The sequence below is a fragment of the Alligator mississippiensis genome, chromosome 2 (assembly GCF_030867095.1).
Source record: "Alligator mississippiensis isolate rAllMis1 chromosome 2, rAllMis1, whole genome shotgun sequence".
Taxonomy (NCBI): Eukaryota; Metazoa; Chordata; order Crocodylia; family Alligatoridae; genus Alligator; species Alligator mississippiensis.
In genome coordinates, this window is record NC_081825.1 from 52801033 (window position 1) to 52826263 (window position 25231).

Sequence of the window (25231 nt, forward strand, 5' to 3'; positions counted from 1 at the left end):
TGCCAAGCTGCCCTGCATCTGCTCTGCACTGCCACCACTACCCCACTGGCAGCAGTGGTAGCAGCGGAGACACAGGGTAGCCCAGTGCAGGGTCCGGGCAGCTGTGGCAGGACAGGCCTGGCAAGCAGCAAGGGGGAGGAGCCACTTTTCTCCCACCCCTTGCAGCTCAGGGCCTACCAGTGGCTTGTCCTCCAGCCATGTGAGAGGTAGGTAGGTACCACGGAAGAAGAAAAGTCTGGGCCTCTTGCTGGTGTTTTTATTTTTGTCTGGCGGAGCCTGCCAGTGCAAGCTGCCGGCAGGCCTCACAGTCCCTGAACAGCAGGGGGTCCTGGTCCTTCTGTCTGCAGTGGTGGCTCCCCCTGGGGCCACCCAGGCGGGGTGCTAGCAGGTAGGTGCTGCCCCAGCTTGGAGGCTGCACCCTGTCAGGTCCAACTGTTCCCTGAGCCTGCCCACTGGAAGCCCGCCAGGCACTGCTCCCCAGGCAGGCTTGGGGAGCAGTTGGATCTGGCAGGGAGCTGCCTCTGAGCTGAGGCAGCACTCACCTGCTAGCACCCAGATGGCACTGCCACCACAGAGGGAAGGACCGGGCCCCCTGCTGGTCAGGGCCTGCACAGTGGGCAGCTTCTGCTGGTAAAAAAAAAGTAGTGAGGAGCCCGATTCTTTTTTTCTGCAGAGGCTGCCTGCCTCTTCTGGAGCCAGGGGATGAGCTGCTGGAGTGCCTGAGCTGCGGATCCCCATAGATTTCATAGACATTAGGGCTGGAAGGGACCTTGGAAGATCATCGAGTCCAGCCCCCTGCCCAAAGGGCAGGAAGTCAGCAGGGGTCATAGGATCCCAGCAAGATAGACATCCAAATGTCTCTTGAAGGCGTTTAAGGTGGGTGCTTGAACTACCTCTGGCGGCAGTCTATTCCAAACCTTGGGGGCTCAGACAGGAAAGAAGTTCTTCCTTACGTCCAGCCTAAGATGGTCACAGAGGAGTTTGTGACCATTCGATCTTGTCATCCCTTGGGGTGCTCTGGTGAACAGATGTTCCCCCAGATCCTGGTGAGCACCCCTGATAAACTTATAGGTGGCCACCAGATCACCCCTGAATCTGCGCTTTTTCAGGCTGAAGAGTCCCATAGCTCTCAGCCTGTCATCCTAAGGTCTGTTTTCCTAAGGTCCTTCTCTTCATGGTGGCCTTGCCTCCCAGGGCTGCCCAGCTCTTCCCCAAGCCCGATCTGGGGCAGCATCTGGCCTGCTAGCAGCCTGCCTGGGTGGCCCCTGGGGGGCATTGCTGCCACAGAGGGAAGGACCGGGGCCTCTCAAAGCTCAGGGCCCACTGGCAGCTTGTCCCCCGTCTGTGGGAGGGGAAGACAGGCTCTGTGGAAAAAAAAAGGACTGGGCCCCTTGCTGTAACAAGGATGGAAGCCCCTAAATTGAAATGGTGGGATTTTAAATTGTCACAATTAAAAACCCACTGTTTCAAGTTAGGGGACTAAATCCCCATCATGTGTATAAGCACCCTGGAGATTACAGTGGACAATAAGCTGAATAGGAGCCAACAGTGTGCCCTTGTTGCAAAGAAGGCTAACAGCATACTGGGCTGCATTAGTAGGAGTGTTGCCAGCAGATTGAGGGAAGTAATGATTCCCTTCTATTCAGCACTGGTGGGACCCCATCTGCAGTACTGTGTGCAGTTCTGGGCCCAGTATTACAAAAATGACATGGGCAGATTGGAGGGAGTCATGCAGAGGACAGTGAAAATGGTTAGGAGGGACATGACTTACTATGAGAGGCTGAGGGACCTGGGCTTGTTTAGTCTAGAGAAGAGAAGACTGAGCAGGGGGGTTGGTGGGATTTAATAATAGCCTTCAACTACCTGAAAGGTGGTTAAAAAGAGGATGGAACTAGCTTGTTTTCAGTGGTGTTAGATGAAAGAATAGGGAGCAACAGTCTCAAGTTGCAGCAAAGGAAGTTCAGGTTAGATATGAGAAAAATTTTCTCATGAGGAGGGTAGTAAAACATTGGAACAGGCTACCCAAAGAGTTTGTAGAATCTCCATTCTTGAAGGTTTTTAGGACCAGGTAGAAAAAACCTTGGCTGGGATGATCTAGTTGGGGCTGGTCCTGCTTTGAGCAGAGGGTTGGACTAGATGATCTCCTGAGGTCCCTTCCAACCCTAATTTTCTATGATTCTATGCTTCTAACTTAGCATTTAAAAGTCCAGAAATAAAATTAAGTTTGTACATACAACATTATCTCTGCTCCCTTGTGCCTCTGCTTTATGATAGTTTAATTGCATGATCAAATATTGTTTCTCAGAGTACATAACATAATACATTGTTATAAGGCAAAGTGCACAGAAAATTAAAGAGGATACAGCAAGATTCAAATAAATACTGGTACTTGTGTAATATACTTGTCTATAGCTGACTGTTTTCATATCTAGCTTTTCTCTGGACCCTCTCAAGTTTTTCCACATCCTTGTTGAAGTGTGGCACCCAGAACTGGATGCAGTACTCCAGCTGTGGTCTCACCAGTGCAGAGTACAGTGGGAGTATCACTTCCCTAATTTTGCATGAGATGCAACAGTTAATGCATGCCAGTGTGTTGTTTGCCCTGCTGGCCACAGCATCGCATTGCTAGCTCATGTTCATACGGGTGGCTCTTCCCTTATGATCAGGGACTTGCAAGACAAACCATACAAGGAGAGGCTGAGGGACTTGGGCCTCTTCAGCCTACAGAAAAGAAGGCTGAGAAGGGACTTGATAGTGGCGTACCACTATATCAGGGGAGTATATCAAGAACTCAGTGAACAGCTGTTCATCAGGGCACTCCTAGGGAAGACCAGGAGCAATGGATATAAACTCCTGTAAGACTGCTTCAGGCCCAATTCCAGGAAAAACTCCTTCAAAGTCAGGGTGTCCAGACTGGAAAAAGCTCCCTCCAGAGGTGGTGCAGTCACCTACCCTGGAAATCTTCAAAAGGAGACTGGACAGTCACCTTGTCAGGGTCACTTGACCCCACTTGTCTTTTCCTGCCTAGTGCAGGGGGACTGGACCCGATGATCTACAAGGTCACTTTCAGCCCCTAACCATCTATGAATCTATGTGCTATAATTGTGATCATATTGTACCAAAGTTAGGACTCCAGATCATATTAAGTAACACATGTTCAGTTGTTGGACTGCTCCATGGAGATAATACAAATTCAAGATTCTGGAGGGGTACTGGGGCTACAACTGACAATCAGTTGGTTTCAGCTTCTGCACCGCAGCTGACCCAGTTCAACATAACTAGCAGCAGAGACCCAGCAAGTGGCAGGTGCCAATCTAGCTGCAGGAGTAGCACCTTCTCCTGGGCTCTGCTCCCTATGCCTCCTGACCACAAGTGTAAGCAGAGACCTGACTCACTCCGGCATGCCAGAGGCAAGTGCTCCTGAGCTGGGCAGTGCTGGGCATCAGGCAGGAAGGACATAGATTCCAGAAATGGGGCTTGCATATCCTCAAAAGTGGCTGTGTGAGCTGTGGTGCCCAGTGCTGGGGGTAGGGGGAGAAGGGGGTAGAGCACAGCTGGCTAGCACTGTCTAGAGTGAGCTGAAATCATAGCAAGCATTACCATGCAACTGCTCAGAACACATTCTAACTTTTAATACAGCATGGTAAGATCAAAATAATGCATGTGCTATGTGCTCTGTGCGACAAGGCTATTGTGTTGACTGTGTCTGTGTCTACCAAATCCACACACAGCAATAGCATGACTAGAGTAGGATGAGTGGGGCATCAGCCTCAGGCACTTATTCAAAGGAGGCACCAGCAGCATGCTTCAGTGCTCCACACATGCTCTCTGGTGTTTGGCAGCATCTTTACCCAGGGCACTGAAATTGCTGGTTACACCTCTAACAATCTGTAAAACAGTAGTTCTCATCCCATGTTTCACAGGCAACATGTTGTCTATGTGACCTTCTGATGTGGTCACAGGAAATTCCCAGTTTCTATATTGCCTACCAAGCTATGGAAAGACATTTCTAGGTAGAGAACTACAAAAAATAATTTTCTACTTTGGGGTGATCAGTGTCAAATAGCCAAACATCAAATAAAATTAAGGAATACTTGGCAAAGCAATGTACAAATTGACAGTCTTATGTTGGTATGGAATTTTATTTTTGCCATGCGGCTATTGGTTAGGACAGATTGTCTGATGAAGTATGGGTTAATTTTTACATAGGGGATAATTCACAAGTTAATTCTGATAACTGGCTGGTATTGTTAATTTTGATATAGGAGTAGTGTGGATAGATAAACTGATCAGTGAGACCATTCCAGTCTCAAATCCAGAATTCATTAAATGCTTAAGCAATACCAGAACAAAGTTACAAAGGCCTTACATAGGCCTTCCGAACAATGCAATGATTCAGCTGCCCAGGTGTTGTTACAGAACCTGGAGTCACAATGGCAGCAGTTGGGTGCTGTTTGCTTCTCTGGCTTCCCAAGTGTTAAGCTTCTTCTTACCTATTTATATATCCTTACAACTTTTTTTCTCTTTCACATGATTGACAAGATTCCGCAGGTTATGTTAGAGGCTCCCACCAATCACCGCTTCATAGCAACTATCCCCATTACTTTGTTACCCACAATCCGTGTCTCAACTTTCTTATTGATGGGTATGTCATTCTTATCACTAAGTCAGTCAACTAAATAGATCACCTCCCCAAGCTGCTATGTGCTTGCCCCATATCCAGACAAAAACAAACCTAGGAGTGACTGCTATACAGGAGTCACAGATACAAAAGGAAAAAACCCCACTATCAATGTTTAAATAGCTATTGCAACAAGGAGATCTGAGCCACTACTGGGCCCCTTTTCTCCCAATATCACACATTTCAGCTATGGCTGTCTACTCCATGAGCCCTAATGGCATTGGTTATGTCAAGGCCTACAGTATGATATAATTGGTTTATGTGGGGCAAGTAAAGCAGAATATGTAATAATCTCATCAAGGGAGCAAGGGGTAGTTCCAGACCAGATAATGTGCATGGCTCCTTGTGATCCGATCTGAGAGAAAATGTTTTGCATTCAAAAGCTTGTCTAACTCTATCCCAACTACAATAAAAGATAATAAAAGATATCTCCCGAAGAAATCCTTGCCTCTTGCATAATTTCTGGACCATCACATCTACAATGTCACTTTTAAACTACTATAAATAATGACAGATTAGAAAAAGCTGTAGAGACTTCTAGTGGGACATTAGGAAAGGATAATTTTCTGTTGGTATGTTCTCTTGGAAATGAAAAAAGTGAGCTACATTAGTCCAGATAGCTAATCTGGCAACAGAATTTCATATTCTAAGCATCATATTAAATTAGGGAATTTCATCTTTGCTCTGGAGAAGAGGAGCAATTACCATATTCACTCAATATAAGATGACTCCCCAATAATTAGATTCTATGTATAGAAGATTTATACATTTGTTATAATTTTCCAGGTAGAGAACCTAATTATTGGACATTTGCCGTGAATTTGTTCCCCTCCCACTGCTACAGTATGGAAAATAAATCTGGGAGGGTCAGGTGGCCCCCTTGCTCTCTGCCCTCCCAATTTTTTTCCCCTGCAACCTTTACCCCACCCCTGTCTTAGTGTAAGTTCCTGCTATCTCTGAGTGCATAGAAGTGAGGAGCAAATTTGAAAACACTGACTTTGAAATAAACATTCTTATAGTAATTTGCATGTAGGCATATTATTATGGATACCTATAGACTTAGTTCATCCAGAATTGAGGCATTTTACCTTGTTTAAAACAGTTACCAATTTTGGTACAGGTACTCCATAAACACACTTTCAAGCTGCACTTTTGTATTTACTTATATATACTACAAACTTTTAAAAAACATAATATATTTTGTGTTCTAGGCCAAAATAGTCAAGTCAGTTCCAAATCATATCGACTGAGCAAAATTCAGTTGTTCCAAAAACCAAGTAAATTGAGCAGGTGGAACTCAATAATACAACCAGCAAGCATCCTGTATCCCAGACCTCTCACCATGAGACTTCAGATACTCCCAAATCCATTGGTAGGCATCCTACATGCAGGCCCAAGCCTAGAGGTTTTGGGAGTTGGATGCTCCCAGAAACTACAGGTAAACATCCCTGTTTAGTCTGGGACTTCAGATACTTCCTACTTGATCTTAGCCCAAAAGATGCCTTTTTTTAACAAAAATATTTATTTCTATATATATATATAAATAAATATATATAACTCTACCTCCAACACTCTGCCAAGTGGCCTTTGTGGTTCACAAAGCACAGTTAAAACCTGTTACACAGTTTGCACTGCATAATCGCATACCCGTGTACCCATCTTCATACCTGTACCCCCACCCACTACCCTCCTCAGAGGGCCTGCCCCTGAAAAAGTCTATGCCAGACCCCTCTCCATCAGATGAGATCTGCAGTTTTTTTCCCACCATCCTCTTCTGTCTTCCTGTACTACCAGTACATTTCACTTAACCCCACTCAACTGTGGGATCCGAGTGCCTGTTTATGAGCAGGTTCATGGTTTTCCACAGTGCATACCTGAAGCAGGATATGAACTGATCAAAGTGAGCAGTTGGGGTCCCTTGCTCTCTGGTCAGGTGCTGGTAGAGAACCCCTTCCCTGGTCAGGTCTCTGAAACCTGTCACCACCAGGAAAAGCGCATGGATTTTCTTCCACACCTCTCTAGCAGATGGGTAGTCCCAGAAGAGATGGTCAATTGTTTCTGCCTGCCAACGGCAGGTCTGCCTTGGGCAGTTTGATGGACCTCTCTGCCCTGCTCTGTTTATCCATGCCCACATGGGGAGTGCCCAGTAGGCTGCCTGCCAGTTCAGGTCTCTGTGCTCCTTCTGCAGGTCCTTGTGGAAGATTTGCTCCCACATGCCCTGGCAGCTGTCACCAGGTAGTAAGTCTATGGGTGATATGGTGTTTCTTGCCCTTACCACCTCCTGTATCTTGTGGTGGTTCACCAGGGTTGCTAGGGTAGCGCTGTGCAGCTTGTACTTCTCTTGAAAGCACTTCAGGATTTTGTAAAACCATGGGGAAACCATGGTCCACAGGTTCCCATTGGTCATCATGTGCACTTGCCACTGTCACAGCAGCTGCCCTGCAAAATATTTAACAAACCTGGCTGTTTTAGATTCCATCCCTGTTGCCAGTGTGCAACCCTGGCTCATGTATCTGACCTAGAGGAAGAGAAGGACATCTGGCATTCCTCTGCCACCCAACCATGTCGCTTTGTACAGCTTGGTCCTCGCCACTTTCTCCCATGTGGAGTTCCAAAAGAAAACACACATGGCTCTTTTGATTCTGTGAACAACTTGTTCTAAGGCGGGGAAGACTAGGGAGATGCATAACAGTATTGGCAGGAGCACCACCTTCCTCAGTGCCCCCCCAATTGACAGGCAGTGTGATTGCCATAGCCCCAGTCTCTGTCTGGCCTTAGCCTCCATCTTTTCCCATGCCCTGTGCCCCATCAGCTCTGGGTCAAAAAACACCCCAAAGATCTTTACCCACTCCTGGGGGATGTAAACCCACAGGGGTGACAGGTCCCCAGGCTTACCCAGGACTAGGCAGGTGCTTTTGATCATGTTGAGCTTAGCCCCTGCTGCTGCTCCATATATCTGGGTGTATTGTAGTGCTCTTTCCACTGACCCTTTGTCCCTGCATATGATGTTCAGGTCACCCATGTACACGAGGACTTCCGTCTCTTCCCTGTTCCTCTTGAGGATCTTCACACCACTGATCCTGGGGAATTGTCTGAGTTGTTGTGCTAATGGTTCCATTGCACAAATAAACAGGATCAGGGAGAGTGGGCAGCCCTGATGGACACTGGATTCTACTGAAAACAGCTTTCCTATGTGGCCCTGTTGTTCTTTGTAGTGCTGGGTCACACACAATGGGCTGTGGAGGCCCCGAGGAAGGGCAGCAGGGTGGGAGCCCAAGCCTGAAGCAGGTAGCCTGCACCCATGCCCCGTGCACAGATCTGGGGGGCACGGGTCCCCCCTGCCACCTGGGAGTGCACGCAGCAGTGGAGAGCAGCACCCCACCGCCCAAGCCCACAGTGGGTAGCCTGCCCTGCCCCTGCCCAGTGCACAGATCTGGTGGGGCATGGATCCTCCAATCCCCTGGGAGTGTGTGCAGTGGCGGGGAGCCCGCCCCCTGGACGAGCCGCCCGTGGCCCTGCTGGGGCCCTACAGCCGTGCGCTGCGGCCCTGAGCCCGAAGCTCTGGGCACTGCCTGGCTGGGCAGCAGCTCCAGCCCCAGCCCCAGCCTTGTTGAACTCCCTCCCTACATATGGGAGCATCAATCACCACCAAGTACCTGTGGGAGCTGCTCTCCAGGTTGCCTGACCGCCCTCCTCCTGCCTGACTGCCCCCCTGCCTGACCCCCTGCTCCCTGCAGTCTGGAACTCTGCCTGCCTGCAGAGAGCTTGTTGCAAAACTGCAAAATCCGCAGGTTTCTGGGGTAAAATGAGAAATCCTCATTTGCCTCCAGTAAAAGATAAAATCTGTGGTTTTCTCTGTTTTTCCATGGGAAACGGAAAACCTGGATCCCTGGCTATGAGTCTCATTGTTTCATTTAGCTGAGAGTCAATCAGGTTGGTATGGCTGCTCTCTCCCTTAACGCTTCTGAAAGCAGTAAGGGAGAGAGACAGGAGATGCCAGTGGGAAGCTTCACAGAAGGACAAGTGAAGAAGGTGTGGGGAGTAGTGGCAAGTAAACAATTAAAAGGGGAATATGCTGACCTAGCATGGATGGTTGTAAGAAATATCTTGCCTGTGAGAGAGGTACAAGACAGATAGGAATTGATGAGCTCATCTAGGGGCCCAAGGGAGAGGTACGGGGGATTAGAAATGGTGGGATGTGTTTTGGGAGTGTACCTATGCAAAAGGGTGTGGTAAATGGTCTGTCACTTCCTGGGTGTCACCAAAATAAACCTCTTGTTAGCATGGGAGATGGTACTATGTAGACTCATATCAAACAGACCAAAGGAAACATTAAAGACGGTATTAAAATGTTTTAAAACTTTTTATGGAAAATAAGAAACCTCTGGTTTTTAAGGGGTTGACTTTCACTGAAAGAAAGTGCCTAAAGCTGGAGCTGCATGAAATGAAATACTACATCAATTGGGATAACAAAGAGATCAGAGAAGAAGAGGCAGAGAAGAAGCAGAGGAAAAAGGACTGGATATACTTGCTTCACTAAACCAGGGGTTGGCAACCCCTGGCACGCGTGCCAAGCATGTCACACGAGGCCATTTTGCTCAGTGCACCACGGCCAGCCCTGGGTCTAGGTAGCTTCTGCCAGAGATGGAGTCTGGGCTGCTCCCAGCAGGGCTTGCAGCATCCCAGCTGCCTGTTGGGAGCAGCCCGGGCTCCCGGCTGGCAAGAGCTACCCAGAGCTGGGGCCAGCTGCAGCCAGGAGGCTGCAAACAGTTGTGCTGGGCTCCAGCATCAGCTTCATCAGCTGGCAGTCACCGCCAGCACAGAGCTGATGCTGGAGCTGTGGAGCCTGGTGCAGCTGTTTGCAGCCTGCCCACTGCCTGTTGCAGCTGCCCACAGCCTGGGCTGGCTACAAAGAGCTGCGCCGGGCTCTGGAACCTTGCTATCACCTCTCTGCTGGGAGTAGGGGAGAGACCGGGGCTGCATTGCCTCAGGCCCCTCCCCCACCACCCGCTCCAAGGTGCACCTGCACGCAGTGGTATGGAGCTGATCATAGAATCATAGAATCATAGAAGTAGGGTCGGAAGGGACCTTGTAGATCTTCAAGTCCGACCCCCTGCCTGGGCAGGAGAGAAACTGGGCTCAAGTGAACCCAGCCATGTAGGCATCGAGCCGCTTCTTAAAGATCCCCAGAGTAGGAGCTAGCACCACTTCCTTTGGAAGTTGGTTCCAGATCCTAGCTGCCCTATCTATGAAGTAGTTCCTACAGATGTCTAATCTGAACCTACTCTCCAACAACTTGTGGCCGTTATTTCTTGTTATCCCAGGGGGCGCTGGGGGAAACAAGGTCTCCCCCAAACCCTTCTGGTCCCCCCTAGTGAGTTTATAGATGGTCACAAGGTCCCCCCTCAGCCTTCTCTTGTGAAGACTGAACAGGTTCAGGTCCCGTAGCCTCTCATTGTAGGGTCTGCCTTGCTGTCCCTGGATCATGCGGGTGGCCCTCCTCTGGACCCTCTCAATGTTGTCCACATCCCTCTTGAAGTGGGGCGCCCAGAACTGGACACAGTACTCCAGCTGTGGCCTGACCGGTGTCGCGTAGAGGGGGAGGATCACCTCCTTGCCCCTACTTGAGATGCACCTGTGGATGCACGATAGGGTCCAGTTAGCCCTGCCGACCGTGACCTCGCGTTGTCGGCCCATGTTCATCTTGGAGTCAATGATGACTCCAAGATCCCTTTCTGCCTCTGTGCTCTCAAGAAGGGAGTTTCCCATCTTATAAATGTGCTGCCGGTTACTACTGCCCAAGTGCAGCACCCTGCACTTGTCCATATTGAAACGCATCCTGTTTTTGTCAGTCCACCCTTGCAACCTATCCAGATCTTTCTGCAGTCTTTCCCTCCCTACTAGCGTGCCCACCTCACCCCAGATTTTGGTATCATCAGTGAATTTGAACAGGTTGCTTTTCATCCCATCATCCAAATCACTGATAAAGAAATTGAACAGCGCAAGCCCAAGGACCGAGCCCTGGGGGACTCCACTGCCCACTTCCCCCCAGGTCGAATATGACCTGTCCACCACCACCCTCTGAGTACAACCCTTCAGCCAATTAGCAATCCATCTGACCGTGTAGGCATCGATGCCACAGTCGCCTAGTTTTTTAATGAGGATGGGGTGAGAGACAGTGTCAAAGGCCTTGCTGAAGTCCAGAAAGACTACATCCACGGCGACACCTGCATCCAGTGCTTTTGTGACCTGATCGTAAAAGGCAATCATGTTGGTCTGACATGACCTGCCCCTAATGAAACCGTGCTGGTTGCCCCTCAGCATCACCCCTGATGCCCGCCCATCACAGATGTGCTCCTTGATGATCTTCTCAAAGAGTTTCCCCAGGATTGAGGTAAGACTGACGGACCTATAGTTGCCTGGGTCCTCCCTCCTCCCTTTCTTAAAGATGGGGACCACAATGACTATCTTCCAATCATCTGGCACCTGGCCTGAGCACCACGAGCGCTCGTAAAGCCGTGCCAAGGGCCCTGCAATAACCCCTGCTAGCTCCCTCAACACCCTGGGGTGGAGAGCATCTGGACCTGCTGACTTGAACACATCCAGCCCCTCCAGAAGCACTCTAACCTGGTCCTCCTCAACCTTAGGTCTTGGGGCATTCCCCTCAAGTCCATCTAGAATCACGGTGGGGGAGTCCCGGTCCCTGCCCAAGAAAATGGAGGTGAAGAATTTGTTAAAGATGTCTGCCTTCTCTTCTGGCGCGACCACCAGATTGCCCAGCGTATCTTGCAGGGGCCCCACATTTCGTGGTGCCTTCTTCATCCTCCCTATATATTTGAAAAAGGACTTTTTATTATCCTTGATCTTGGACGCTAGTCCTAGCTCTATGTCCGCCTTAGCTTTCCTAACAGCCCCCCTAGAGGCCCGAGCAGTGGAGGTATACTCTTCTTCTGATGTCAGAGCCTGAAGCCCATCACAGCTGTTTGGAGCCTCCCAGCTGCAGCCACCCCGGCTCTGGGGAGCTGCTGGCAGCCGGGAGCCCGGGCTGCTCTCAGTAGTCAGCTGGGATGCTGCAAGCCCTGCTGGGAGCAGCCTGGGCTCCAGCAGCTACCCAGAGCTGGGGTAGCTGCTGATAGACACAGAGCCTGGGCTGGGGGGCAGGGGCTTTGGGTGGGGGGCACAGGGCAGCAGAGCTAGGGAGCAGGGGCTTTGGTTGGGGGACAAGGGGCAGAAGCAGGGCATCCTGCCATGCACCCCTTGCCCTCATTTTGTTTTTCTGGCATGCTGGCACTCCGTCACCTTCTAAGGTAGGCATTGTGGTGTTTTTTGGCACTCCGGCCAAAAAATGTTGCCTACGCCTGTACTAAACCCACAGAAAGAACTGATGGGAGGGGCAGAGAACTTCAGGTGGTTACTGAGGTAATGTTTTTTCATGGGTTTCTGTATGAAAAAAAGAGCTCTGTAAGGTGTTCTGTTGTGGGAAGTTGATGGATGTTGTTAAAAGGTTTAAAAATATAGTTGTATGCTTTTGGCTGTGTAGTTGTTTTTGGATATGTAGTTGATATGAAATTTTGGTAAAACAAGGATGCTCAATATGTGAAGCTTTGTAAGTGTAGGGTGATAAGTGTTTTTTAATAAAATTTGTAAAACAAAGAAGTGCCCATCACTGTTTGCTCAGTATAGACCATGTGTTCTATAGTCATGCTCAGTGTTAGCTGTATTTAATCAGTTTCATAGTTGGTTTCCATTACTGAGCACATGCTGCTTTTGGCAGCAGTTTAGTGATAGACGGTGTATTTAATGAGGTTTCCTTGTATGTGAATGAAAGATGAGCTTCCCTCACCATCAGCATAGGGAAAACACTTTCTCTTATATTTGAGTAAATATGGTAATTTCTACATTTGAGCCTGCTGATTCATTTAGAAAGGAGTGGTGAGAAACAGAAAGCTTTTGACCTCAAGGTCACCTCTCATATATGTAATGTAGGAGAACCAGTTGGGTAAGATGTTCCCCCTCAGACATAATAGGTAAATCATCTAAATGACAGAAACAGTTTTAAGGTGTCTTTAAAATTATTCAGAAACTATCAGAGAGGTTCCATAAGAGGTGAAGCAAGAAGCCAAACCAGCATTTCTTTTTTGGGTGTCAGTGTACAAAAGACACTTGATTTGAGTCCTTGCAGAACAGGGAGTGAAGTAGTTCGAAGTAAGCAGGCTGTAACACCTGCTCTTAATGTTACAGGCCAGGTGGGATCAATTCAAGTTCATAGACCTATACCTGGAAGAAGTGCACCTGTCAGGAAGATGAGCTAGATCTAGCAACAGTGGCAGAAAGTGGCAACGTAGGAATTCAGTTTGTTATTAGGGGAAACAAAGATGACAAACCATAGGCAAGTATGGATGAAAGGCTAGACTACCAGTTAAACATAACTAGTATGTGTTTGCATACTGTGATTTGTTGGTTATTTTGTTTACTATGAAGATGCAGGAACATGCCTTTTTAGAAGGGGGAACAATCTGATAGATACTGTGCGGTCTGTGCACAGGCGACTGGTGCCACTTGAGTCATGGGGGGCACGTGCCCCCCCAGCGACCAGTCAGTGATGGGGGCGTGTTCCCAGAAGTGGCTGTGGCACTCCTGGAAATGCCAGCAGTGCTTCATCTGCAGTGGCGCTTCATCTGGCACCCCCAGTTCTCGGTTGGTGCTCGCAGGGGGGCACCGGCGCTTCTACCTGCCCCCCCTGCCCCCTCTGCCTGTTGCCTAAGCGGGGAAAACGACCTGTCAGAGGGTGCACCAGTGCTCTCAGGGGGCACACATGCACCCCTGTGCACCCCCTATGTGTCACCACTGGGTCTGTATATGTGACAAACCCCATACAGCTTGAGGGTGTGGCACCTGTCAGAGAGGATGGCTTCTGACTTACGAAGCAACCCTGAAAAAGAAGTCAGGGGAAAAGGTGAGCTTCCTGCCAGGGAAAAGTGAAACTGGTTTGGGGGAGCCAGAGACACCAACAGCAGGAGATGAGCTGCTGCTTCCAACTGTGGAGTGTAAAAATGCATAGTCCTGAGAGCAAGGACTAGGCTTTAGTACTTTGCACTCCCAGCTGAATACCCTAATCATAAGGCCACAGCATCCAGTTTCTTCTTTCTTGTTCTCTTTCTGGCTGTATAACTCTTGCATTGTTGGCTGTACAGTTGCCCAGTTCCAATAGGAGGGATGGATAGTTTCTCTCAAACTACTCTCAGTTTGAATCCCCTTGCGCTGAGGCAGGTCTATAACTCAGGTCTCCCACTTGCTGGGTGGAGCTAGGCACCTAGCTGCTCAGATTGGAACACTTCTAGCATGAGAGATGCCCAAGCTTGGGTATCAAGGAATATAGGTGCTGAATGAGTTTAGTTAAATAATGGATTTTGTGGCTATCAGAGTAGAAGGTTTTTAAATTACTTTTTTGGACTTAATTGCTTAAATTTCACTTAAATTTTGCGAAAGTCTCATTTTAGGCTCCCATAGTGCATCTCTGGATCTCATTATAAAGTTCACAAAAATCTTAAAACTATGTTCCAAGAACAGAAGTGACAACCTTTTCTATTTGAATCTTGTACCTCTGTATTTTAGTGCATTTCAAGGTCCACATACTATGGTAGTTGCATTTCTATACAATAGTAGAGAGAAAGAAGCAACAATAAAAATATGTGGGCCCCCAAAATCTTGAGCCTGTATCGAGAAGTAAGCTAAGTCTTTGCATTGCTAGATCTCAGTCTCAGAAACTTAACTGGTATTCAAGGAGGCAGAAGCTCACTGAGATACATTTATTCAGACTGATAGAAACCATTAAATGTTTTGCAAAGCATTTTTCTCTGTAACATTAAATTTAATGGGAATCAATTGGTTGAAAGATCCAATTGTAAGAACAGTAACAGCAGGATTTTGCATGAGTTGAAGCCTACAGAATGTTTTATCTGTTATTTCATAGAGAAAAGACTTATTAATTTATAATTTCCATGGCATCACAGATATATACTTCAGGCAGATATAAGATGACATGGTTCCTGCCTAAGCCCTAAGTGTTAATTCCTTACAGGATATCTGTTTCATTACCCTTGTTGCTACTAAGGAGCTACCTAGGCTAGGCAATAAACAGACAAAGATGAGATGCAATACTGACACAAGAATTTGCATTGGTGAGGCCTGGCATAAACTTGGTAGATTAGGACTTTTTTTTAAAGGAAAGGCAAAAGAATGGAAGAAGATGGTTATAGCAATTTAGTGCTAGTTAGGTAGCCTGGTTGTCCACACTGGCACAAGACACCTAAATGCCAGTAGTCTAGTTTACTGTGCAGTAAGCTCATGTGTCTACATGTACACACACTTACTGCACAGTAAAAACCCTTAATCATGCATAAATTTGCTACCTGTAAATACATGTAGCAAATTTACGTGGGATTAGTTACTATGCAGTACTGAATGTGTACACGTGACCAGGGAGCAAGTTTACTCCCAGGTCTGCCCAGTGACTAGGGGGCCAGCCTTAGGCTAGCCCCAGGGCACTGAGCTAGGAGCCTCCCCTGCCCCAGGGCTGGGCTGCTTTTATGGCAGTCTCTGCCTCAGGCTTTAAAAGCCTACAGGTATTTTGAGCCTTGGGGCGTACATACAGGGAGCCTGAGGGCACTCCGGGCTCCTGTGTCCCCCTGGGTAGGCCACAGGCTAGCCACACCAGCCTGCTTGCAACCCAGTGCTGCTGCCTGGCGCCTCAGTGCCACATGGCTGCCAGGACCATACCGTCCAGGCCAGCAGGGTGCTTCAGGCTGCTGCAGCCTCCAGCCAGGCCTGTCAGCCCCCAAGCCTAGCTGCAGGCAGCTTCTGGTCAGCAAGGCTAGCTCCACCTGCCTGCAGCGCATGCCCAGCAGTCTGCCCTGAGCCTGCAAGTGCTGCAGGGCATTACCTCTGCCACACAGCTGCCAGTCCCATGCTGTGCTCCTGTGGTGGGGCTGTGGGTGCTGCAGGGGGAACCCAGGGCTGGTGCTGGGGTTGGTGTGGCTGGTAGCTCTGGTGGGTGCTGCAGGCAGCTGCCTAGGCCTGGCAGCACTAGAATGGCCTTGTCAGGATTCAGAGATCTGGCATGGGATCCTGGATGGCATCCTCCTCACCCAGGCCCATGCCTGTGCCTGTGTAACCTGGGTACACCCAAGGGTGTGCCCTATTCTCAATTGGCTGGGATGGTTAGGCAGGAGGGGGTGCTGTGAGAGGGATGCCAGAATTTCGAGCAGATCCCTCTTTCCTCTATAGAGTCAGCCCAAGCCCAAAGTTCTTAACTATATATAATTTATTGAGTTATAATATACATAAACATAAAACTAAATTTCATATACATATATTTGCACAGTGAACATTAACCAAGGTCAAACCCTAAATAACACTATTTACCCATCACAATAAAACAATTTCAGCAGCATCAACACAATAAAACATTTCAATTACAAAATATAAGGCTCAAACAGGAACAATCTTAATATCATCTATTCCTTAATATAGTCCCTGACCCATAGCAAGAGACAGTCCTCCTTTCAATGGGGTCCCTTGTGGGGGGTGATGTCCAGAAAGCACCAGGGGCCCCTCCCCTTAGGGCCTTGACTAGGCGCGGGGGCTGCTCACCCAGCCCCTTCTCTGGGGTTGCCTTGCCCAGGCAGCAGTTAAAGTGGGCCTGGTGGAGGACCAGGTGGCTGGTGTAGGGCCACATGACCCATCACAGGAGCAGGTAGATGGGGTCCCCAATGAGGAGGGGCAGGATGGCCATGGCACAGATATGGGTCCAGCATCTCCAGTGCGAAGTGGCTGCTCTCCACCAGGCTGGAGTTCTGAAACACATGGGCATCATGGGTGCTGTCCACCCAGCCAGCACTCACATGTGTGAAGACCCCAGGGTGGTCACACGACAACCTGGTAGACCATGGAGTAAAGCCCCTCTGCCTGTAGTAGGGGTGGTCTCCGTGGGGTGGGCAGGTGACAGAGATGTTGGTTCCATCTAGGGTCCTGATGCACTGGGGGAAGCTCAGGGCATGGAACCCAGCTACCACCACCTGGGGTTATGCACATGGAGCACAGTGTTCCTTAGCACATCCTGGAGGGTGTCACACACCTCCAGGATGGCCTCCCTGGTGGTGGCCTTGCCAATGCCAGACAAGTGGCCAATGTATTGCAGGCTGGTGGACATGGCCAGCGTTAGTGGGGCGAGGGTCAGGTGGGTGTCCACAGGATCGGGGAGCGGCCACATGCTGATGTCCTGCCACTCCAGGTGGCACTGGAGCTGCTCCATGAGGTCCCAAAATGTACCCTGGGTCATGCAGAAAGCAGCCCAGGTCATGCACAAGGCCTCCAGCCACTGCTTGTCATCCCAGGTATGCTGGACAATGTGCCACCACCAGTTCTGGCTGGCCTAGTGGGCCCAGAGGTGGCGGAGCTGGAGGCCCTGGTAGTGGTGTCCAGAGGCTCCTCATTAGCATCCCTGCCAGTGGCAGCTGAGTAGTGGTGGTAGCAGCAGCCCTGGAATGGTGCACTCTGGCCAGGCAGGCAGTCACTGCATGAGTGGAAGCCAGGTGGAGCAAGACAGCTGTGGGCCAGGCGACGGTCAGTGCAGCAGGCCAGCATGACCAGTGTGGTGGCCAGCAAGAGCCCAGGGTGCTGGTTATTGCTGCCAGGGGAAGGGGCTGGAGCAGTCATAGTGTGTGGAGCCAGAGTGGGCAAGTAGTGAGCTGTCACATGCTGCTCCTGCACTGGGAACACTGCTCTTGGCCAGGGAAGTGGCCGACCAGAAAGAAATGAGCAGGGCTGGCTTTTGAAGAGGGCTGTCGGCTGCTGGCAGCTACAGCTAGAGCCTGGAGCTCCGCCAGCTGGTAGCAGGGGCCAATTGCAGGGCTGCAGCAAGTTTGGTGATAAAAGCAGCAAATTGGATGCCTAGTCCCTACATGTATAGACACCTGCCCGGGAGCGCTTAGTCTGCAGAAGATTACACCCAAGTAAACTGAGCCCAAATCAAATGCATGTGTAGATGCTCCCACTGAGAGAGGGAGAAGACTGGCCAATATTAGTGCTATTTGTGAAAAAATAAGAGGAGATTCTCATTAGAGAATTAATATGATATTTTTAGAGAAAGAACCAGCACAAAGACAACACCTACACTTTGATGGCAGCAACAGGGGTAATGAAACAGATATCCTGTAAGGAATTAACACTTCCTCTGAAAAGCAAACCACCATAAACTCAGTTGTAGAATTATTCACCATTAGAATATAATCTGACATCCAGTTAAGGACTGTGGTAGAAAATATTCACTTCCTTTATTTAACATTTAGGTACAGCATTTCTATTTTTGATACATTACAATTGTGAATTATTCCTTAAACCGTATCTTGCTCATTGTAGAGGCAGGAAACTGAAGCAGAGCTATTAATTGCCTGCTTTCAGAAGTGCTGCCCAACTTGTAGATGCTCAACACTGCTAAGAATCAGGACTTTCATGGTCTACTCAAGACTGCACAGCAGCATAGTGGCAGACCTAGGGTTACTATTTGGGACCACCTGACTATCAGTATGGTACTCATTCCTTCAGGCCATACTTTCTCTTGATAGAATTCAGCTAGTCTCAGCTTCAGTAACAGAAATAGAAGGAGCTGCTGATTATCATCAACATAGTAATAACACCTCAGGCCACGGTGGCAAGTAATTGAAACAACAGGGGTCTTAGGAGTACTTAAAAGCAGAATATTTAAAAATATACAGAAATTTGGATTGGCAAATAGAATGTGTAAGTAATAAATTGGCAATTATCTGTAGTATAATATCTGGGGCAAATTACAACCATTCAAGACAGTTCTGTAGTATCTGCCTCCTACTTGTAACATTGTAGACCATCATCCATGTGGGATAAAATAATGATACTTATTAATATTATTAGCAATTCACACTTACATATTCACCTAAAAATATTTCTACCTGTATATCCCAACCAAGGAAAGGTTATAAATTCAACAGAAACAATTCAACAATTAAAGACTTAGCAACAAGTTGGACTGAATGCCAGTTACCTAATGCCAATGAGGCATTAACTACCAAGTACTTAATTATAACAAAAAATATTTTTGTTAACCATTTTTGATCAATAGTGCATGTTGTTATACTGGTCTAAAATACACAACATGCTATATTTTTTGTGACTTAAAGCTGTTAAGTGCTACATTCTCCACTGTTGTATCTGGCCTTTTCAGGAGCCTTTTGTTATAATCAGTATGGAGAATATGAAAACTATTTTCAGTTAAAGTCACATGGGATAATTCCCTCTGGGTTTGTTTCCCAGTTTCATTTATTATATAAGTTAACACTTGATATTTTCACTTGGTTTTATGATCTGTTAATGAAACTTCACCTATCAACCATTCGGTATTTTCTGTCTTACTTTACCCAATGCCTCCACTTGCTTTCAGGATTTACATTAATTTTCCTTGTACTGTATGTGATTGGACATATATTTTAAACTTCCAAGATATGTAATATTTAATAAAAAGTTTTGCAAAACCATCAAACTGCATTGTAATGACATACAGAGATATTAAGGCTGTTTTAGTACTTTAGTTACTGGATGGCAGATGAAGGTCAGTATGATTAAATGCAAGATAAAACTGAGCAAAGTAATAAAACCAGTCAAGTACATGAAGTATCCTTCTGGCAGGGGCTGGTCTCATTTGTCATGTAAATATTTCCTGAATACACTTTTACAGGAACTAAAGTTTGTAATTGCGCTTCTCCTTTAGAACAGCTGTTTCAGCTAATCCTACATAAGGTTTTAGATACTTGACATATTTTCACCAGCGCAATCAATCCTTACACTGGTGTAAACAAAGATTGGACACATGATGTACAGCCCCACACTTGCATAATTTACCTAGTGTAGAATTACCAGAGAAGAATCACAGGTAAATCTGTACTGCAGTAGAAGTAATGTGTCCAGAAATGTCCTGGGGTAGCTGTTTGTGATAGGCAAATAGGCTTTTACCTGCTCCTCTGTCACCTAATGGCAAGGTGATGTAATACTGTCTACTGTGAGCAGCTATCCTGGAGTAGCAGATTCTCTGACTGCACTGGATATAGCCAAAATAAATTATACCAGTGCAAAAGTGTTCTGTGTCCAGAAACTAAATTGTCTTCCAAATGGCTGCCCCAGGACCAGACAGAGGATCCTAAATTGGTATATATTATCCAGACTCTTTCAGAGTTACCATATTTATTTGCATACCACACACACCTTTTCATAAAAATTAGCTATCCAAAATTGGGGCGAGTGTTTTAAGTGACGCTGATCTTCATGCCAAAATGGAGGCACTGGGATGGTGGAATGGCTGCTGGGGGCAGGCCTCTTTTGGCTGCCTGGGAAAAGGGTGGAGCCTGCTGCTCAGGTAAAAGCTAGAGGTTTAACTCTCTCACAGCCACTGCCAAATTGTTCAAAAGCTTCTGCCAATTTGGCAGCAGCTGGAAAAGGGTTAACCCTCTAGCTTTTGGCTGAGTAGGAAAAGGAGGGTGACTAGAATGAGGAGGCTCTTCCCCTGCTCCATGCAGTCAGGATTCGGCTGTGGCTTTGGAAAAGTCTTATTTTCTTCATTTTGGTTTCCCAAAACAAGGTTCACATTTAATTTGGGGTCACGTTTAATTAGAGTGGTTAAAGTTAGCCTGGTTTATAGATTTGTATTTTATCTAAGTTAATGCTGATTGCACTAATGTATACATTTAATCTGTTTGGAGGTATAGTGTCCCTGCACTTCAGTTCTATGCTCCAGTATTTCTTGTGAAAGAAGATGTAAAACTTACCTGGAAAGTGCCAATATACAATGAATGGATGATTCAATACTTGATCTAAAGCTGCATTTGTCTTATGAAAAATAGTACTCTGTACCAGAAATGGTACAGATACATGAGTGCTAAGTCACTAGCAAAAGTAGAGCTTAGCAATTTTTACACATAGCTTATAAAAACTTTTCAGCATACGTTTTCATAGTGATGAAAACTGCTGAGCTCTGTACCATTGCTGGAATTAGCTAGAAAAACACAGGTACTAATATTCCTAATATAGACAAAGCATTAAGAGGGGATGGCAGGAAAGGATTTGACATAAATACACAACCATTTAAAGTGGATTAGATAAAAAAGACAGTGATAAACTTCAGATGTTGACTACTGAAAATACATTGCTTGAAGAAAACTATAGATAAAAAATAAGTTGCAGAAATTATTTGGTCAATTTTGACATAACTTCGAAGAAAAAGAATTTGGAAACAGAAAAAAAAAAAGAAAAAGAAATTGTATATGTCTGGTCATAAACTATTTGCTAATGTTCAAGAGTATATGAATGAGCTGTGTACCAGCAGTCAGTCAGTCATGGAGCAGGAAAGTGGCAGAGATGCCAAGTATGTCGGGGCCCGAGGGCCCTAGTTCCCCTTGTGTCATCTGAAATGTGCAAAACTTTCCACTTGTCCATCATCTTAGGCCCCCCCAGCAACAATAGAAGTGGGACGTGCCTATGGGAAGTGGGAAACATCATTGACCCCCTTTTAGTTTCTTTGTATATTCTACACTCCCAAAGAATTCAACCAAGAATCATGAATTGCTTCATTTCTAGAGCTCTATTGGCAGCTGAGCACTTTCTGTACAGCAAGATCCAGGACTTGACTGCCTCACATAGCTTGTTTGGGAGTCCCTGAGACACCCTGTGACTGTGCTAGATAAATATACAAATAAAACGGAATAATCAGCATAAGGGGCTGATTTTCTATGTCTGTAGTTTGTTCCTATGTATTGTATTGCAAATTATACTTTCTCTAAAAATGAAAAGGTAAAACCATAATTAGAGAGAAAATGTTGTCTCAAATCCCAGTTCCCCCAAGAAGAAAAAAAGCAAAAACGCTGCTTGGAGCAGTGTCTAGACTGTAAACATTTTGGGCTCCACAGTAGTGTTCTCAAACACACTGATCAGTGCCACATGTGCTACTTCCAGGACCAGATGCATTGTAGCCACACCTGCATAGTACGAAGGGTTGGGAAATTAGCACCACCAAGAGTCAGTACTGATTAACCTGCCCTTGGCAATACTCTGGCTGGGCACAAGTGTGCATGGAGCCACATGGTGCAGTGAAAGGTGGGCACAAGTATGTTTGTGTTCTAGGCATGACCTGGAATCATTGGAAATACTTAAAAATTTTGTAGTACTACAGTTATACAGTCTGTAAAATCAACACTGAAAATAGTGGGGACATGATAGGGAGGGAGATGTCCTAAGAAGCAGGGCTGGCCACAATTTTTTGGGGCCCCTTGACATGAAGAAGCCACCAGCGGTGGTGGGAGGTGGGGTGTGGCGAGTGGCTGAAGAAGCTGGCAGCAGTGGCAGCAGCGTCTGCGGTGGGAGGGGTGGTGGCTGGACATGAAGATGGCGGTGGTGGTGGCAGCTGGGGGGCGTGGAGAGCAGCTGGATGTGAAGCTGGCAGCAGTGTCAGCGGCAGCAGTGGGAGGGGGTGGGATGGCAAGTGGTCAGATGTGAAACTGGTGGCTTTGTCAGCAGCAGCAGCGGGGGAGCAAGGGCAGTGAGCGGTCAGATGTGTAGCCGGTGGCATTGCTGTGGCGGTGGTGGATGGGGTGGGAGGGTGGCGAGCGGCTGGACGCAGGGCACCCCTTGGCTGCGGGGCCCCCTGTGGCCACAGGTTTTGGAGGATAGGATGGGCTGGCCCTGCTAAGAAGGTGGGGTCTTACAGAAAATGTTGCCATTTGAAAATGTCCTCGCTGATCTTCTGAAAAGGTGCCAAGAGCAGAGCCAGTGAATGGACATATAGATGATCTGTGTCCCATGCTTCATTCAATCAGGCAATCAAGATAATTAGAGAGTATGGGAAAGATTGATTAATGACCAAGACAGACTTTGAGCTGACCTTTCCTTTATTACTACAGCACTACATTTAAATAGTCTCCATTTAGTGAGGTTTAAAATAGAAAAGTGAGCTGATATAGATACAGTAAATGTGTAACTAAGAATGAGTGATTTGACACCCCTACTCTGGTAGTAGTAATTTCTACCTTTAATCTCCGCACTATGTTCCCTGAATATGAATTAGTAGCATTTCTTGAGACTGTTCTCCATCACAGGAGTGGGTTATTAGAATTTGCTCCATGGTGGTAAAACAAATGCAGGTTTCAATTTCTGTAAATGTAAACACTTTGGACAATTCTGTTACACTAGGAACCAAAAGCAGTGTAGTTATTCCACAAATTAATCTCATATGTTTAATCAGCACCTAGCCTCAGCACTGGGCTTTCACTGGGAGCCACAGGAGTTCTGGTGAGTGTTTAGATCAGGAGCGGGCAAAGTCCAGCCTGCGGGCTGGATCAGCCCCATGTGGATTCCATTTCCCAGCAGCCCCATGTTGCTATGGCTGGTTTTCATGGAGCCCTCAGGAGTGGTGAGACCATGACAACATGGGGCCAGTGTTTCCATGGAGACTGGCCCCAGCAGCACTGGCAGGGTCCATGGCTGGGCAGGGAGCTCCTCTGGGCCTGACATTTTGTGGCAGTGACAGCATGGTCTGGAGCCATGGCACAGCTGTGATCTGCTGCCCGCATCCGCTCGTAACTGCCTGCATCTGCTCCCTGCCCAGCTGTGCACCCTACCAGCACTGTGGGGGCTGGTCTCCATGGAAATACTGGCCCCCCGCTCTCACAGCCCCGCTTTTCCTGAGCTCTCTAAAGAAACCGGCTGCTGCAACGTGGGCAGGGGCTGCTGGGAGATGGAGTCCAGCCACCGATCAGACAATATTTTACCTGCCCCTGGTTTAGATGCTAAGCTCAGCTCTTATGAGCCCTTTTTCGCCAGATTCCTGCAAAGTAGTTAGTGCCAGTGTTCCCTCTCTGTAGCACGTGCTCTAGAAGCTCTATGCTCAGCCAATTGGAAGCTGGATCCTAATGAATCTGCCACTGTGGCCTTGAATATACAAAGCTTTTCAAAGAATGATGTTTTGGAATAACACGACAAGTTGCAAAGCAAGAGGAAAAAAGGCATTAACCTAGAAGTAAAGGCTTTGAAGGACAGAGGGACGGGCATAAGTATACCAAGGCACCCTGGCCCCAATCCTCAAAGGTGCTAACGCATTTCTTCACCTAACTCATTAGCTGCCCTGATGCTGAGTGGAGTTCTGAGCCCCAAGTTAGGGGCTCTAACCAGTGCATAAGGAGAGACTGCTCCCTGGGAGAGTGTTCCTTGGAAACTAGCTAAGCCTAAACTAGCCATATTCAATGCAAAGAAAAAGGACTGGGTTTGGGCACCTCTCTCTACTGAGGATTCTGAGCTGGGAGACCTTTCAGCTAACCTTGATCTGTAAAAGAGACACACACCTCAAAATACCTAGGTTCAAATCAGTACTGTGCCTGACTCAGAGCAGGGATTTGAACCCACATCCCAAGTGAACACTCCAACCACACATTTTACTGGTATTCTAGGATGAGCTGCTTCCAAACTGTTCAACTAGAACAGTTGTACTTTGCTGAACCCCAGCCTTCCTAATCCCAGGTGAGCGCTCTAACTACTAGGTTATTCTGGGGTGGGGAACACAAATCTTCCCATATATTTACTATTCCCCTTACTATCCCAGTTGGGCTCAGAGCATGTCAAGGGTCCCTGGGACTTCTGCTTGAGTTAGGGTTACAAGATAGGGGCTGTGCTGGTGCTTACCCAACAACAGGAACCTAAGTGCCAAACAATTCTAGATGCCTATGGGATTAATTGAATAAGTTAGTAGTGCCTAGATCAGTATTTCCCAAACTTTTTAGCTTCAAGCCCTGACCCCCCAGGGGGTAATCAAAGCACCCCTCCATAACTTTTTTGTCCATTTCAAAATCTAATGTACTTATTATAATACTTGCCTCCTTGCAGAGGGGCCAGGCAAGCAGCCAAACAGGGAAAGCCTGAGCCTGCTTTCATTTGCTTTTCTCCTCACACCTCACACCTGAGCCGGAGCTGAAGCCATAGTTTCTCTTTATCTGCTTATCTTCTCACATCTTGCTTAGCTCTTCATACTTCCTGCAGTCAAAGGATCTTGCAGCACCCCAGGTATCCTGGCATTTTGGATGAAAATCACTGGCCTAGATGGTGGACACATGGCCAGATCTAGCCTCTCTATACAAAGAACTGGGATCAGGAGGGGCTATGCCTCCAAAGGGCAATCCACAAAGCTCTGAGGTACCACAAACTGGCTTAGAGATAACGCTAAGTATATGGTGTGGGCCTGAGTTTAGGCTGACTCAGGCTCAACACTGTGCGGGCTGGGCGTGAACCCAGGCCCTTTGTCGCGCTGCACGCGGGCTGTGGCTGGCAGCCCGGGCACGCCGGGTCGGAGAGGGTGGGCACCGAGCTAGAATTAGGCACAGACACGTAACGGTTGATTTTAAGATTGTTTACTTACACCAAGATGGTCGCGGTGCAGGCTGAGAACTTGCTTGAGTTGCGGTTACAAACAAAAAGAACACG